This window comes from Neovison vison, chromosome 11, assembly GCF_020171115.1.
Source record: "Neovison vison isolate M4711 chromosome 11, ASM_NN_V1, whole genome shotgun sequence".
NCBI classification, from domain to species: domain Eukaryota; kingdom Metazoa; phylum Chordata; class Mammalia; order Carnivora; family Mustelidae; genus Neogale; species Neogale vison.
The window spans coordinates 121,308,222-121,323,695 of record NC_058101.1 but is presented as its reverse complement, the minus strand read 5'-3'; the positions used below and the strand labels follow the sequence as shown (position 1 = coordinate 121,323,695).

The 15,474-nt window shown below is 37.7% G+C and overlaps 1 protein-coding gene across 5 annotated transcripts in view; it reads left to right on the top strand.

Annotated features, from left to right (window-relative positions):
* ARHGAP24 (Rho GTPase activating protein 24) overlaps window positions 1-15,474 on the top strand; it is a 516,663-nt gene that overhangs the window by 394,981 nt on the left and 106,208 nt on the right. The gene's annotated exons all lie outside the window — the stretch shown is intronic.

Below are 15,474 nucleotides of genomic sequence, written 5' to 3'. Positions count from 1 at the left end.
GTTCTTTGTGGTACGTGTTAGATCCATTATGATTCCTTTTGTAAAGTTTAATGTTTGTGTATGTGGTTTTGATTATAGTGTTTAAGTTAAGTGCTATATAACTCTCTTGGCCTTTTACTTTTGTAATCCACATGGACAGCCTAATGTAGGCTTGCATTTGCTTCTGGAAACTTGGTACCTATTTATAGATTTTTTTTTTTAAATACTTGTTTTTATTTGTACCCCTTTTTAATTATGCTTTTCAGGGATCATTTTTTACAATTCTGATTTCTAATGCCTTTCTCATAGAAACCTGTAAATAACTCTTAACTCCTAACCAGTTTGGGGGTTTTATTAACTTTCTCAGAGAATGCAACAATACATTTTTAGAATTTTCTAGATCATCTTTTTAGGAAGTTTTTCAGTGTTTCTAAAATATAAAAACTTGAAATATAACAAAAACATACATTAGCTGGCTTGTAAAATAATGAAAATATAAATAGTTGTTAAAAATTCACAGCACTATTATTATCAGTTGTCGAATGCATTGGGGAAACAGCAGTTTTTCTTGACTCTTCCACCTGTTTCCAAATATTTGATAATCTCTGATGTGTAAAACCAGAGGGAAAACTAAAATGGTGCATTGTTATGGATAGTAGAGGGGTCATTTCTCTTAATATTGGGCTCCTTAATTGTCTAAAACTAGAGTTAGGGTAATTATGTCAGTTGATATTTTATTGATTGTCTTTTCTGCCTAAAGAGAGCAAAGTGGTGGATAATTGATGTACTGCCTAGAATGAGAATTCCTCATTTTGAGAAATTTGAAATGGAGTTGTAATCAATTTCATTGTTGTACTTGTCCAACAAATTAAAGATAAATATTAATCAGAGTCACAGCATCACTATTCTAGTGCTGTAGAGAATTTTGAATCATCTTATGCTATTTCAAAACACCTTCAGGAGGTTAAGTTCAGATTTATTTTTAATTTAGCAGCAGCTGAACTTGGAAGTAATTCATTGTGTAAGGGCCAAAGATACTCTTTAGCAAACGTTTTTAGCAAAAATTTAATGATTGTCAATGTTCATTCTCTGACAACACAATTTATTTATTATAATGTAGTAAGTTTCACAGAACTGTCATAAAACATTTTTACTAAATGAAAGAGAAATTATAGCTTGGGTTGCTAAGCTGATTCATATACACAGCGAACTGCACTGCTCCATGGGTAGGAAAAATAAAAACTTCCCTTTTTAGTTATCATCCTGACTCCAGATTTGCATTCTTGTGACATGTAAAGGTGAGCATTTTAGAGATGAGCAATCAGTGCCCCAGAAGATGGTCCTGCAAGCCTTTATCATCACAGACAGAGATTGTGTGTCTTTTCTAAAGTCATTGCTAAAATTGGGTCTTGAGTTTATGCTGCTCAAACTGATTGGGGAGAAGGAATGATAAACAGTAATTTGAGGTTTATTTTCTGAATGGCACTTTACAGTTGATATGTATTCCTAGAGCTTTGGAGGTATTAATTGCAAAGCGTTTTTGCTTCCAAATGGGAAAATACATTATAAAATGAAATCCTGTCATAAAGAAGCCAAAATATTGAGGCTAGACCACATCCATTTTTTTCCCTAAGAGATACAAATAAAACAGTTGAAATAGCCCCGTATGCCCCCACAGATCTGAAGATAGTAGTTCATATATGTTTTGTGGTAGGATAATGTCTAAACACGAGTGGCTCATGGACAGCATAACCATTGTACACCTGGAATTTATTGGTGGCCACTGCAGAGACAGTAACAGGTTTTATCATATAAGCTGCTGATCTTTTCTCTCGTGACCCAAGAGTATCTTGGGTCATACAGGAATTATAATTTTCCCTGGATTGCATAATGCATGTTGACTGAATGGTGCTTTATGAGAGATAACAGTCTTTTTCTACAGTCAGTTGTACCTGGGCCCAGAGGAAGCACCATGCCCCCTCCAACCTTCTTCATGTAAACCAGTGGCCTTTCTTTCTATTCTCTACCTTCCTTCCCCTTACCTTTCACCCCCTCTTCTTTATATAGGCACGAGATCATCTATCGGTTAAAATTTCATGTATTTTTTAAAAAGCTATCTATCCTATTCTTAATTTAAAAATTGACATATGTTTTTATGGGACACATGAGTGGCTCGGTCCATTAAGCCTCTAACTTTTTTTTTTTTAAGTTTTTATTTATTTATGTGGCAAAAAGAGAGAGGGGGAGAGCACAAACGGGCAAAATGGCAGGCAGAGGGAGAGGCAGAGAGAGAAGCAGGCTCCTGTTGAGCAGAGACTCTGACACGGAGCTTGATCCCAAGACACCAAGTCAAGATCAGAGCCAAAGGCAGACACTTAACTGACTGAGCCACCCAGGCCCCTTAAGCCTCCAACTCTTGATTTCAGCTCAAGTGGTGATCTCAGGGTCATTGGATGGAGCCCCACATGGAGCTCCTCACTCAGCGGGTTGTCTGCTGGAGATCTTCTCTCTCCTTCTCCCCCTGCCCCCATCCCTAAAGTAAAGAAGTAAACCTTTAAAAAAATTTTTTTTTAAATTGATATTTTTTTAAAAAAAACTATTCCCCTAAGTATAATGAAGTAAGTCCTTTTTTGTGTGCTCTTTTTCTCCTGAGACCCTCATTTGATTTTTTTTTTTTTTTTTGGTGTGTTTCAGTGTATCTGGACTTAAGAAAGTTCTATTTTTATTATTTATGAGTGATGTTTATAGCTTCAGATGTATTTTTATTGCATCGAGTTAATTGCTTTGAGCAGCAATTGTTACAGCGGTCAAAAAAATTAAATCTCTGTCTTTTAAACTTCTGACGAGGCAATTGTTTCAAGAGGATGGATAGCTTATATAATTCACCCAGAAAAATCCCAGAGCTTTTATTTAAAAGAAAAATGTAAGCTCTGTCTGGATATAGAGTAATATTATAACTGGGACTTTGATTCTCATTCCTACTGAGAAAGTGTTTACATTGGGTAGTAAACTGCAAGATGGAGAGAGAGGCAGAATTATCATATTTATGCAAAGTGTCACTTGTTTATGCTAAGTGCAGATAAACTACAAATTTCTATACCTTCCTAATTAGCAACATTGTAATTAATGTTCTTATTTCTAGATGAAATAATGTACTTCAGGAGATGTCTCAATAATTTACCAGGGATCATTATTTCTTTTTAAATATAGGACCTCATGGGAAATGAAAATGAAAATAAAATACCTTTCATTCTGCCATCTGCTAGGCTTAACTGCATAGGATAGTGTACAACGCGGTTCCCTGATTGAAATGTCAGAGAACTTTGATAACCGCACGCCTTCTTTCAGTGGCCAGTTAGCAGCTTGTCTGCTAGTGTTTACGGAGCAAAATGGATGGAATGCCAAGAGAAAACACAAAGTATCCAATTGGTTAAAATCCTGCACATTCATTCTCCTGAAGTTTACACAGCAAGTGAAATGGCCTGTTTGATAAATACTGCCATGCCTCCTGATACTTCTATCCTTTATAGCTTATAGTAGCAAGAGTGGCCCCAGCACAATATTTCTTAATCCCCCCGTATCCCTTGTTCATACATAAATCACCTGCGCCCTGGCGGAATCTTGCACTGACCCTCTAAGACTTCTATTGCCGTTCCATTCATTTTTTATTACCTCTTCTTTCTTCGTCTTCTTTCTTTCCTAAATCCTTGAGCTGAAAGGGGGCTTACGGGTTTTCATTTTCTTGTAAATGATGTATGTCTAGTTTCTTCCTCACCACGTGCCTGTGTTGTGGGAAAGCAAAGCTTCCCTGTTATGAAAAGCCGGCCTAAGGGAATGAACCATTGGACTGTTGACAGGTCTGTTGGGGACAATCAGTGTCTTTCCTCCTAGCCATCCGTTAACAATGACACTTAATCCTTAGCATTTACTGAGTGCAAAGTAGAGGTTGTTAACTATTTTATTACCGGTAGCTTCCTCCCCATGACTTCCCTGCCCCTAACTTTCCGGTCACTGTTCTCTTCCTTTTCCCCTCTTCCCTTTTGTTTTCATTTTTGCTTTTGGTCATTGAACAAAACCCTTACTGAGTTCTCATCATCGTGGCAGAAGTTTTGGTAGAGGCCCAAGATACAAAGCAGACTGCATCATTTTTCCTGCATTAAAGGAACCCACAGCCTGATAGGGGAGACAGCTGTGTGGCTAAGAATGGTAATATTCTGTGAATTTGGACTGTGTGGGAGGTGTGAACAAATATGGTCGCAAAGAAGACAGAGATTCAGTACAACTAGGATGGTGAGAAAACTTCACAGAAAGTGAAAATTTCTAGGTAGGTCTTGAAGCTTTAACAAATTGTGCAAGTAAATAAAGAGGCACAGGAAAAAACTCATAAATAAAGGCATGTTCAGGCAATGGCAGCTGGAGTGGTCTGCTTGGACACATAGGGGGAGAAGAGTAAGATTAGGATTAAAAAGAGGACTGGAACTAATGTAACATTGTGTATCACTTCTATTTAAATTAAAAATGAAATTAAAAAGGGGGTTAAAAACAAACAAAAAGAGGACTGGAAATGGGTTTGAAGGCAGATTTTAAAGATTTTGTGTGTCTCTAGCATGGGGACCTTGTTCTCTGATGATGGATTGCTATCAAAGGTTTTTAATCAGAGGAATTATCAAATTAAATCGCTGACATTTGCTTGTAAAATCCATTAGAGCAGGAACATTTTGTTCCATTCACTTCTAAAGCCTTGTAACCCAATAGGCAGGCACCAGTAAGTACACATGTAACAAATGTGTAACAAAAAAGACTGCATGGGGTCAGTGTGGTGGGGAATTGCTGAGGGGAGCTATATCAGAGAGAGGGGCACCAGGAGAATCAGCCGTGGTCATCTGGGTGAGAGAGAATGACAGACCACACTAGAGCAGGGTGCTTCCTTTTGGTGGGACGTGTGAACTGGGGAGAGATTTTGGAGGTAAGATTAGCAAGACTAAGTGACCAATTAGGTCTGGGACCTCAGCAGGGAGATCAAAGAGTTGTCCAATGGGACTTGAGTAATTTCCAAACAAGATAAGATACACAAGAGGAAATGCAAGTTTGGGGTGATACCGATCATTCTGATTTGAGGGTGTTCTGTTTGGAGTCAATTTCATAGCTCTTTCACCTACATGAGCGCTGAAGATGGAAGATTAAGAACTGTCACAGGGTGAAAAGCCAGGTTTAGAGGAGTAAGTGAGATCAGAAAGAGACTCACATGAGAAGAGGCCACTATTTATGGAGAAGATAGAGCACGATGATGTGCCAAAGAAAGAGGATGAGGAAAAACAGCCGGAAAAAGGAAGGGAAAGGTTTCACGGAAAATGTGTTTGGTTTGCTGTCTTCTCTTCCTTTTTCCTCCATGACCAGCATTCTTCTGTTAGTCTTTGAGGCTCACCCACATCAGGCAGCATGACTGACAGTGGAAATTGTGCTCATCTTCCTGAGCAACTCTAGGTAAAGTTGAATCACTTAGGGATTTAATGACAGCTGATGACTAAACCCCACATTATTCATTAAAATATTTACAGGCAGGAGACAAAACAGAGAAATGGTGAAGGAATCAAAATATAGGACATCATTTACTCGTCTTTTGCTGCCAGCTCCCTTAGCTTGCCATGGAGAATTTTACATTGGCAAGTTTAGAACCAGAACTGGCACAGCCCATGGAAATTTATTCATGCTCTGACTAGTTTCTCATGTTAAAGGCATTTATCCCAAAGAATATCACCTGGGTTTCAGCCAGCAGGACACTCAGAAAGACACATGTAAATGAGCATGGAATTCATCCCATGCACTCTGAGCAGCTGGGTTTTTTATCTTTTTTTGTTTGTTTTCCTGGAAAAAATTCTTTGTAGGGGAGACTGTGTGTGTGTGTGTGTGTGTGTGTGTGTGTGTGTGTGTGTTGGCAATTACTAATGTGGGATGTTTTGAATCAGTGTTATATGGTAGAATTCATACTTCTAATTCTTTCATACTTATCCAGGCTGGCCTCTATCTGTACCATTTTTGAAATCAGAGATGATTCTAGATACAAATGGTACAGTGTATAGATGAAGAGTATTATATGGGAATTTTGCTTTTAGTGGCATATGGAAGACTAATGATCAGCAACTCAACCTCAGAAAGCTTAGTGCTAGACCATTTGCATCTTATTTCTTAGCATTTTGCTATTGTTTCTAGGCTGCCTGCCTGATAATATGGAAATTTAATGCCAGTTCCCAAAACCTGTCTGAAAGATTTATAGGTCATTTTTCTCTTCCAGAGGTTGCATGTAGATCTCAGTGTGTAGTGATCAATTACCTTAATTCCATGGTAGAGAGTATTTCAATGTAAAGTTAATGGCTTCTGTGACTAAATCCATAAGAATAATTATTTTATTGGAACAAAAATGCAAGAACAGAAGGAGCTCCTCTCCTAAGTAAGCACGTACTTCTTGATATCAGGTAGAGCTAAACAAACAGAATATTCGGTGCGATATTTAAAACAAATTACTAAATTTTAACAAAGTGATCCAAATGTAACAAAAATATTTGCTGCGGTTTATTTTGTTAACATTATGTTACCGATATCATTATGCAATTGTCAGGTTAATATTACCTTTTTTAGGTTTACTGCTAGTTTTTAATTACTTGCATATTATTGTCCTTTTTAAAATAATTTTCTCCCTCAGTCTTGAAGAATCTTCCATCTCTTTCTCTTGTGGCCATCTCCTCCCAAGAAAACAATATGTGGAGTGTTTTGAACACTTCTCTTCCAGCTGTGTTCTGGGAAGACTAGTCTCCTCTCCCCTAACAGTGTTGTCAGAGAATTTCTTTGTAGAAGTGGCTCTTGGGTAGGATGCATCCAGAACGAGATTGCTTTTCTTGAAGTTTTGTTTGCATAGCAAGCACAATGCATTCATTTAATTGTTTGTTTACTGGAGACAGATAGGACGAAAGGTTCTCTATCCCAAGACATCTTGCCTCTTTACTACTTCCTCTTCTGAAGCTCTGAGGCCCAGCAATGTTCTATGCTTTTCGGTTGTCCTCTCAGATTGCAATGTTGCAATTGTCACCATCCGCTTCTGCTTGGAGGAGCTCTTCTGAATGTCGGTGAAATGCAATGTCTTCCCATTTCTCAACTCAAAAGTAGATTGGTCTGGATTGCCACTCAAGATAGTCTGTTCTTTTCACCACCCAGCTTGCGAGTATACCCCATGAGTCCTGGCCAGTGGATTTCTTTGAACCTTCAAAACCTTTCATGATATTTGGTTTAAAATCTGTTTTAGATTTTATTTTGTGTTTATCAAAATCCTTTCACCTGGGGCGCCTGTGTGGCTCAGTGGGTTAAGCCGCTGCCTTCGGCTCAGGTCATGATCTCAGGGTCCTGGGATCGAGTCCCGCATCGGGCTCTCTGCTCAGCAGGGAGCCTGCTTCCCTCTCTCTCTCTCTGCCTGCCTCTCTGTCTACTTGTGATTTCTCTCTGTCAAATAAATAAAATAAAAATCTTAAAAAAAAAAAATCCTTTCACCTTAGGCATTGTATATGTACTATACTGAAGGTACTCTGAGGAGAGCGCCTTGTATGATACCATTCCTTTCTCTTCCTTAGCAGTCACCCATTCCCCTGCGATGGCCTTGGCTGTCTCAGTCTCTCTTCCCACAGGATGAATCCTCTCTTGAAAGAACGTCAGCTGACACTTTCAGTCAATCCCAGCTCCCACTCTCAGTCCGAATACTAGTGTGAACGCTGATCAGTTTTCAGGGAAAGGCACTACCCACTTCTGGCAAATATTAATTCCAAAAACAAATGTGAGGACATGTCACTCTATATATTACATACCAATAGATTTTTTTTTTTGCTTGTAATTTTTTAAATCTATGCTTTATTTGGAATTTATGTAAAGACTATATATGTGTACTAGCTTTCCTTCACCAACATAAATTATTGAGCATAGTCATAAATGTAACCCCAAGATATCATCAGGTTCAGTCATCTGTCTATGGGCCAATGGTAAGGAATTATATATTATTATTCCTAACTGTGAAAAAGTAATTGATTTTATAATATAAATCAGATAGTTTACCACTATAAAAATAGCTGAACACCTGATGATGGATTGCTCTCAAAGGTTTTTAATCTGAGGAATTATTTTACATGGAGACTAAAATTTTACAGGGAATTCAAAGGGTGATTGACACATGTCAAATGACACAACTCAAACAGTCTAGTGATAAAACTGATGTCTTTAATTCAAGGCAAGCAATCCACGGATTAAGGGAATAGAGTGCCTCGCAAGCAGTGGAGGGTTCTTCCTGAGGGATCTGGACTAACAGCAAGTGTTCTAGAACAGTAGAAAAAACAAAGGGAAAGTAGGGTATGACTGGCGTGGTCAGGGATTTTCTTATATGGCTGGCAAATCCGGTTTTCCAGGATAAGGTAAACTATCTGAAGCTGAATTGTAAAATAGTGATTGGTGTCAGATTTCCTCCAGTGAGGTGTTTCCTTTAAGTGCAGGCTGACTAGGGTTTAGATTTGTGATGCAGGCTGGGCCTCTGGGGAGGCCTCCATTCTGTGGGTCCCTATATACAAACTAACATTATCACCAGCATTAACACTAAAGCCAGTAGCTTTCCCTTGCTCCTCCCTTCCTAAGGCTCTCATCTTACTGTCGTTCTTACTTCTTTATCTTCCTTTCCACCCCATTCTTACACGTGTTATTTCTCATTTATCTTCCTCACTCTTTATTTTTATTTTCTCATTACTTATTCTTCTTCCTGTGTTTTTCCAATTTTCCTGCTTTTTATTTCAATGTGATGAGCAGTCAGATTGATGGAGCAAGACAGTTAAGTAACGAAGAGAATGAAATGTTGAGGAAGGGAAGAGAAAGTATTGTATATGATGATGTGTTCACTGTGGGTTGAGGAGGGGGTAAAAATGGAGCAGGCATTCAGCATATTTCCTCTATAGCAATTTACCCCTCACGTGTTCTGGGGGGTAGGTGTTTTGTTTGCTGTTTGGGGGTAGGGTGTTAGGGGGATGGGATTTTGTTGTCATTTTCTTTCATTCTGGGGAAAGCTCTCTAAATAAAATTGAGTCCAAAAAATGTCAAATTGCTACCATCTCCTTCAAAATCCTTTCTTATTCACTATTATTATTGTGCTTGTATTTGTTTTTGTTGTTAAACCAATTATCAGACTCCTGTCTGAAGAACAGTCAGTAGAGAGGAGCCATCTCCATTTCACACATGGAGAAGGTATACTCAAGGAGTTTTAGCGACTTCCTGGTGGCACATGATGGCTGAGCACAGGGCTGTCTGATAAAACTTCAATGTGATTTGCTTGCATTGACAGCAGGATTTTACTCCTTGGCCCTTTACACAGACCACTAGAAACTCCATGCTTAAATGCGGGTACATATCCCCTCTTCTTAGATACATGTTTATATCCACATGCCTTGCTCTTCATTGACTAAAGAACAAGGTAAGTGCCTCAGGTGGTTACGGTGAGATCCCCATTCTGAGTAGAGTTGGTTGAGGATACACATAAAATTTATAAATGCATTTGGTAAATCATTTAAGAAGAAGAGTGTCAGACTGTGAACATGAATAAAGACTGATGGACTCAAAAACACATCGAACGAGGATAGTCTAATCTCTGGCAGAGTTGGGATCTGGTTGGTTTGCTGCTTCTCGTAAGAAAATACAAACATCCAGAATAATGTAAAAGAGTTACTCCAAGGGGTGCCGGGGTGGTTCAGTCAGTTAAGCATCTATCTGCCTTGGGCTCAGGTCATGATCCCAGGGTCGTGGGATGAGCCCTAATCCCTGTGTGGGGCTCCCTGCTCAGCGGGGAACGTGCTTCTCATTTTCCCTCTACCCCTTCCCTTTGCTTGTGCGTCCCCCCAATAAATAAATAAAATCTTTTTTTAAAGATTTTTTTTAATCTTTAAAAAAAAAAAAGGATTTTATTTATTTATTTGACAGAGTCACAACGAGAGAGGAAAAACAAGCAGGGGGAGTGGGAGAGGGAGAGGCAGGCTTCCCACCGAGCGCAGTGCAGGGCTGGATCCCAGGACCCAGGGATCATGATCAGAGAGAAAGGCAGATGCTTAACGACTGGCCACCCAGGCACCCCAATAAATAAAATCTTAAAAAAAAAAAAAAGAGTAACTCCAGTTAGACTATTGGGAGTTTAATATGTGCATATCTTTTTTGAATGGCTTAGGGAGCATAACTGTTGAATCCTGCATTAAAAATATTAATCGGAGGGGGCACCTGGGTGGCTCAGTGGTTTAAAGCCTCTGCCTTCAGCTCAGGTCATGATCCCAGGGTCCTGGGATCGATCCCCACGTCGGGCTCTCTGCTCAGCAGAGAGCCTGCTTCTCTCTCTCTCTGCCTGCCTCTCTGCCTACTTGAGATCTCTGTCTGTCAAATAAATAAATAAATAAATCTAAAAAAAATATATTAATCAGATAACTTTTCCGGGAATGTTTTAAAGCACAAGGTTACCAGTAAATGTATTTAAAGTTAAAACTCTTTGCTTCATTTTGGGAACCTCTAATCTTTGGAGGGAAAAAAAAATTTCTATACTGCATAGATAGATTGAAATGCTTTTATAGAATGCAAATAAGAAAAGAACAAAACTGTATTGGTGACCAAAATATATTTTTACCTCCCTCGCATTTGGGACAAGGTCAGTTAATCAGTAAATGGCTTTGGCTGTTACAAGCACTATTCAGTAGGGCTTTCAGTTCCTATCTTTGCTTTATTCACGTACTTCCAGAGGTCACTTTTCTTTACTTTGCTTTTAATTTTACTAGTATGCAGAAACAGAATCAACAAGGAAAAAGAAGATACAGAATTTTTTTTAAGGCTTTTGAGATAATATCCAGTGATAAAGAAATAAGGCAAAAATAATATTATGTGACAAAAATAATAGGTTCTGGAGACAAAATATACTTTGAGATATCATCTGGTCTACCCCTGGGTAAAATTAAATTTAAACCAAACAATAAGTTAAAAGTCTAGCTTCTTTTCAATGCTGTCCAAAGTCCCAAAACATCCTTGGACTTCAGCATCTGCACATGCAATATATGCTACTATTTTTTTTTTAAGATTTTATTTATTTATTTGACAGACACAGATCACAAGTAGGCAGAGAGGCAGGCAGGGTGGCAGGGAGGGGTGGGAAGCAGGCTCCCCGCTGAGCAGAGAGCCCGATGCGGGGCTCAATCCCAGGACCCCAGGATCATGACCTGAGCTGAAGGCAGAGGCTTTAACCGACTGAGCTACTTTTAAATACTACTATTTAAAAGTAGTCCATATCCATCACTGTTCTTTTAAAAATGTGAGGAACCTCAGATAATAAAGGTAGTCACAAAATAATCAAGGTCATACAGATATTAATGTAGTAATAGCCACTAAGTTTTACAACATTAAAATGGCTGCCATAACAGATTATATGAGCAAAAAGAATGTGTATATTAAAATGTGTATGCTGTCCATTTTTCATTCAAAGCAAAACTAGACTAATCATCAAAGTTACTGACTAGGAAGCTTACTACAGTGGTCTGTAATGGCTGCTTGACCATGTCCACCTGCTGATCAACGTATTTGCAGACAATCTGCCTTCCTTTTTATCAGTATGTTTTCTTCTCTGAGCCATTTGGGATGCATTCAGCAACATTGGATGATCGTGTCCACTGAGTTTGGGGAGGAACAGATATGCAGGAAGCACAGTTAACATGCATTTACATGCAAAACTAAGTAATGTGAGGAATTTAAGTTTGCCCTATCCTGCAGATCTTTTTGTCTGCTTATACATTCTCTGTACAGAAGAAAGAGTGTTCCTTGTTCCACAAGGTCATGAGATTTCTCCTGAGGCCCAGAAATGCTGAGGCTGGACTTCCAGATCTGATGTCTTTATATTGAACAAAATCAATCTTCCAATTCCCACTCGTGTTTGAATTCCATATTGTTGGTTTTTCTCTGGCAATAGTAGAAAAGGACAGCTTCCTCTAGAAAAGGATAGATACTCACAAAATAAATCTGTGTAATATCAACTGCAGCCATCATCACCGCATTTGGGCTGTGGACATTCAATTAATTAGTCCATCTCAAAATTTGGTTAAAGCGGGGAGCTATGAAATAATATACATATAACACAGACTTTTAAAGATCAATTTAAAACATTTAAGTATAAAAATGCATTTAAGTATAAATTCATTTGCTAACTATGATGTGAAAATACATTCTTTTCTTTGAGTAGGAGTCAAATGATTGGTGTTCTTGTCTTTGCATGAGTTGTGCCTATAATGTATCACTTGTAATTTCCGGATTCATTTATACAAGGTATATTTGTAAAGTAACATAAGCTCAGAACCCTTCTAGATTGTTATGATTTTTTTTTAAAATCCGGTCTGTTGAGCTATGTTTTTTGAGTGTGTGTGTATAATCACCATCTCTCGCCATACAACATTACAATATTAATAACTATATTTGCTAAGCTGTACTTTGTATCTCCATGACTTATTTTATAACTAGAAGTTTGTACCTTTAAATCCTGTTTATCGGGGCGCCTGGGTGGCTCAGTGGGTTAAAGCCTCTGCCTTCGGCTCCGGTCATGATCCTGGAGTCCTGGGATTGAGCCCCATATAGGGCTCTCTGCTCTCCAGGGAGCCTGCTTCCTCCTCTCTCTCTCTCTCTGTCTGCCTGCCTCTCTGCCTAATTGTGATCTCTGTCAAATAAATAAATAAAATCTTAAAAAAAAATAAAAAAAAATAAATCCTGTTTATCTATTTTGCCCATCCCCCCACCACCCCTCTGGTAGCCCCCAGTTTGTTCTCTATATTTAAAAGTCTGTTTGTTTAGTTTTTTAGATTCCACATTTTTGTGAAATCAGATGGTATTTGTCTTTCTCTGTCTGATTATTTCACTTAGCATAGTACCATCTAGGTTCAAGCATTTTGTCACAAATGGTAAAAATCTAATTTCTTTTTATGACTGAATAATATTCCATTATATATCTATGCATGCCACATCTTCTCTATGCATTCATTGTATTAATGGACATTTGGGTGTTTTCATGTCTTGGCTATTGCAAATAATGCTGCAAGAGCATAAGTCATATACTTTTTTTAATCCATGTTTTTTTTTTTTAATCCGTGTTTTCATTCTCCAGTAAGGAGGTTAATGAATCATATGGTAGTTCTATTTTTAATTTTTGAGGAAACTCCATACTGTTCTCCACACCGGCTGTACCAATTTACCTTCCCACCAACAGTGCATGAAGGTTTCCTTTTCTCCTTATCATTACCAATATTGGTTATTTGTTGTTATTTTGATACTAACCATTCTCACTGGCATGAGGTAATTATCTCATTGTGGTTTTGATTTTCACATCTCTGATGGTTAGTGTTGAGCGTCTTTTCATGTTTCTGTTGGCCACTTGTATCTCTTCTTTGGAAAAATGTCTATTCAGATCCTCTGCACATTTTTAAAAATTGGAGTATTTGGTATTTTGGTGTATCATATCAGTTTTATCAGTTTTTTTAATGTATTTTTTATATTAGCCCCTTATTGCATGGATCATTTGAAAATATCTTCTCCCATTCGGTAGGTTGCCTTTCTGGTTTGTTGATGGTTTCCGTTGCTGTGAAAAAGCTTTTCATTTTGTTGTAGTCCCTATAGTTTATTTTTGGTTTTGCTTCCCTTGCCTAAGATGATAAATCTGTAAATATGTTGCTAAGGCTGATATCTAGAAGATAACTGCCTATGTTTTCTTTTAGGAGTTTTATGGTTTTAGGTCTAACATTTAGGTCTTGAATCCATTTTGAGTTTACTGTTGTGTATGTTGTAAGAAAGTGGTCCAGTTTCATTCTTTTGCATGTAGCTACCCCATTTTCCTAACACCATTTATTAAAGAGACTGTCTTTTCCGCACTGCATATTCTTGCCTTCTCTGTTGTAGAGTAATTGATCACATATATGTGTGTTTATTTCTGAGCTCTCTATCCTATTCCATTGATCTGTGCATCTGTTTTATCCCAATAACATACTGTTTTGATTACTATAGCTTTATAGTATATCTTGAAATCCCGGATTATGTTACTACCAGCTTTGTTCTTCTTTCTCAAGAATGCTTTAGCTATTCAAGGATTATTGTGGTTTTGTACAAATTTTAGGACTATTTGTTCTAATTCTGTGAAAAATGCTAACTAGGGATTTCATTGAATCTATAAATTGCTTTGGGTAGTATAGACATTCTAACAATGTTAATTCTTCCAATCCATGACTACATAAATCTTTCCATTTTTATCAGTTTCTTTCATCAGTATCTTATAATCTTTGGAGTATAGGCCTCTCACTTCTTCAGTTAAGTTTATTCCTAGGTATTGTATTCTTTTTGGTGGAATCGTAAGTAGGATTATTTTCTTAATTTCTCTTTCACTAATTTGTTATTAGTGTATAGAAACACAACAAAGTTCTGTATGTTAATTTTGTATCCTGCAACTTTACTGAATTCACTTATCAGTCTAATAGTTTTTTTTTTTTTAAAGATTTTATTTATTTATTTGACAGAGAGAAATCACAAGTAGTCAGAGAGGCAGGCAGAGAGAGAGAGAGGGAAGCAGGCTCTCTGCTGAGCAGAGAGTCCAATGCGGGACTCGATCCCAGGACCCTGAGACCATGACCTGAGCCGAAGGCAGCGGCTTAACCCACTGAGCCACCCAGGCAGTTCTAATAGATTTTGGTGGAGTCTCTAGGGTTTTCTAGATATAGTATCATGTCATCTGCAAATAGTGACATCTAAGATATGATTTTTTAAATCCAACAATCACTGTTGTTTTGTACACATCTAATTTGATGGTAATTTTATTTTATGTAAGTTCTATGTTACAAAGCATTAAACTAGTTTTTATAGAAGTATCTCCCTTTGTTTCCACATCCACATTTGGAACACTTAGTATTGTATATACACAAAATAATATTTGTGAAAAGGTTCCTTGGATTATTTGTCCATAGGTATTAGAAGGCCCTAAATGTTTTCATATCAAATAAGTTTAGGAAATGCTAGTGTATAGCAAGTTATGCAAGTTTTTGGCTGTGACTTTTTAATGGCATATGTAACAAATAGAACCTACACAAATGGATTTGGCAACAAACACACCTTACCAAGCTGGTGGGAGTAGAAATTGAGCAGACATATAAGAAAGAGATTAGACACAAAATTTAGGTTGCTAGGAGTAACAATAAACTGTTTTTCAGAGGGAAATTGAGAACATTGGTTATCCAATGCACTGATGAGATAAAAACAAGTGAAAAAACTCCCTTGTAAATTAGTTTTTATTAAACCAAGACTGCAGAACTTCTGTGTCTTATAGGTATATTTGTTGAGGTATAGGTTATTTTCCTCATCCATAAACTTTGGGGTAAATTCTCCAGAATTAATCTATTCTGGATGGCATATAATCATTCTCAAGAGTCA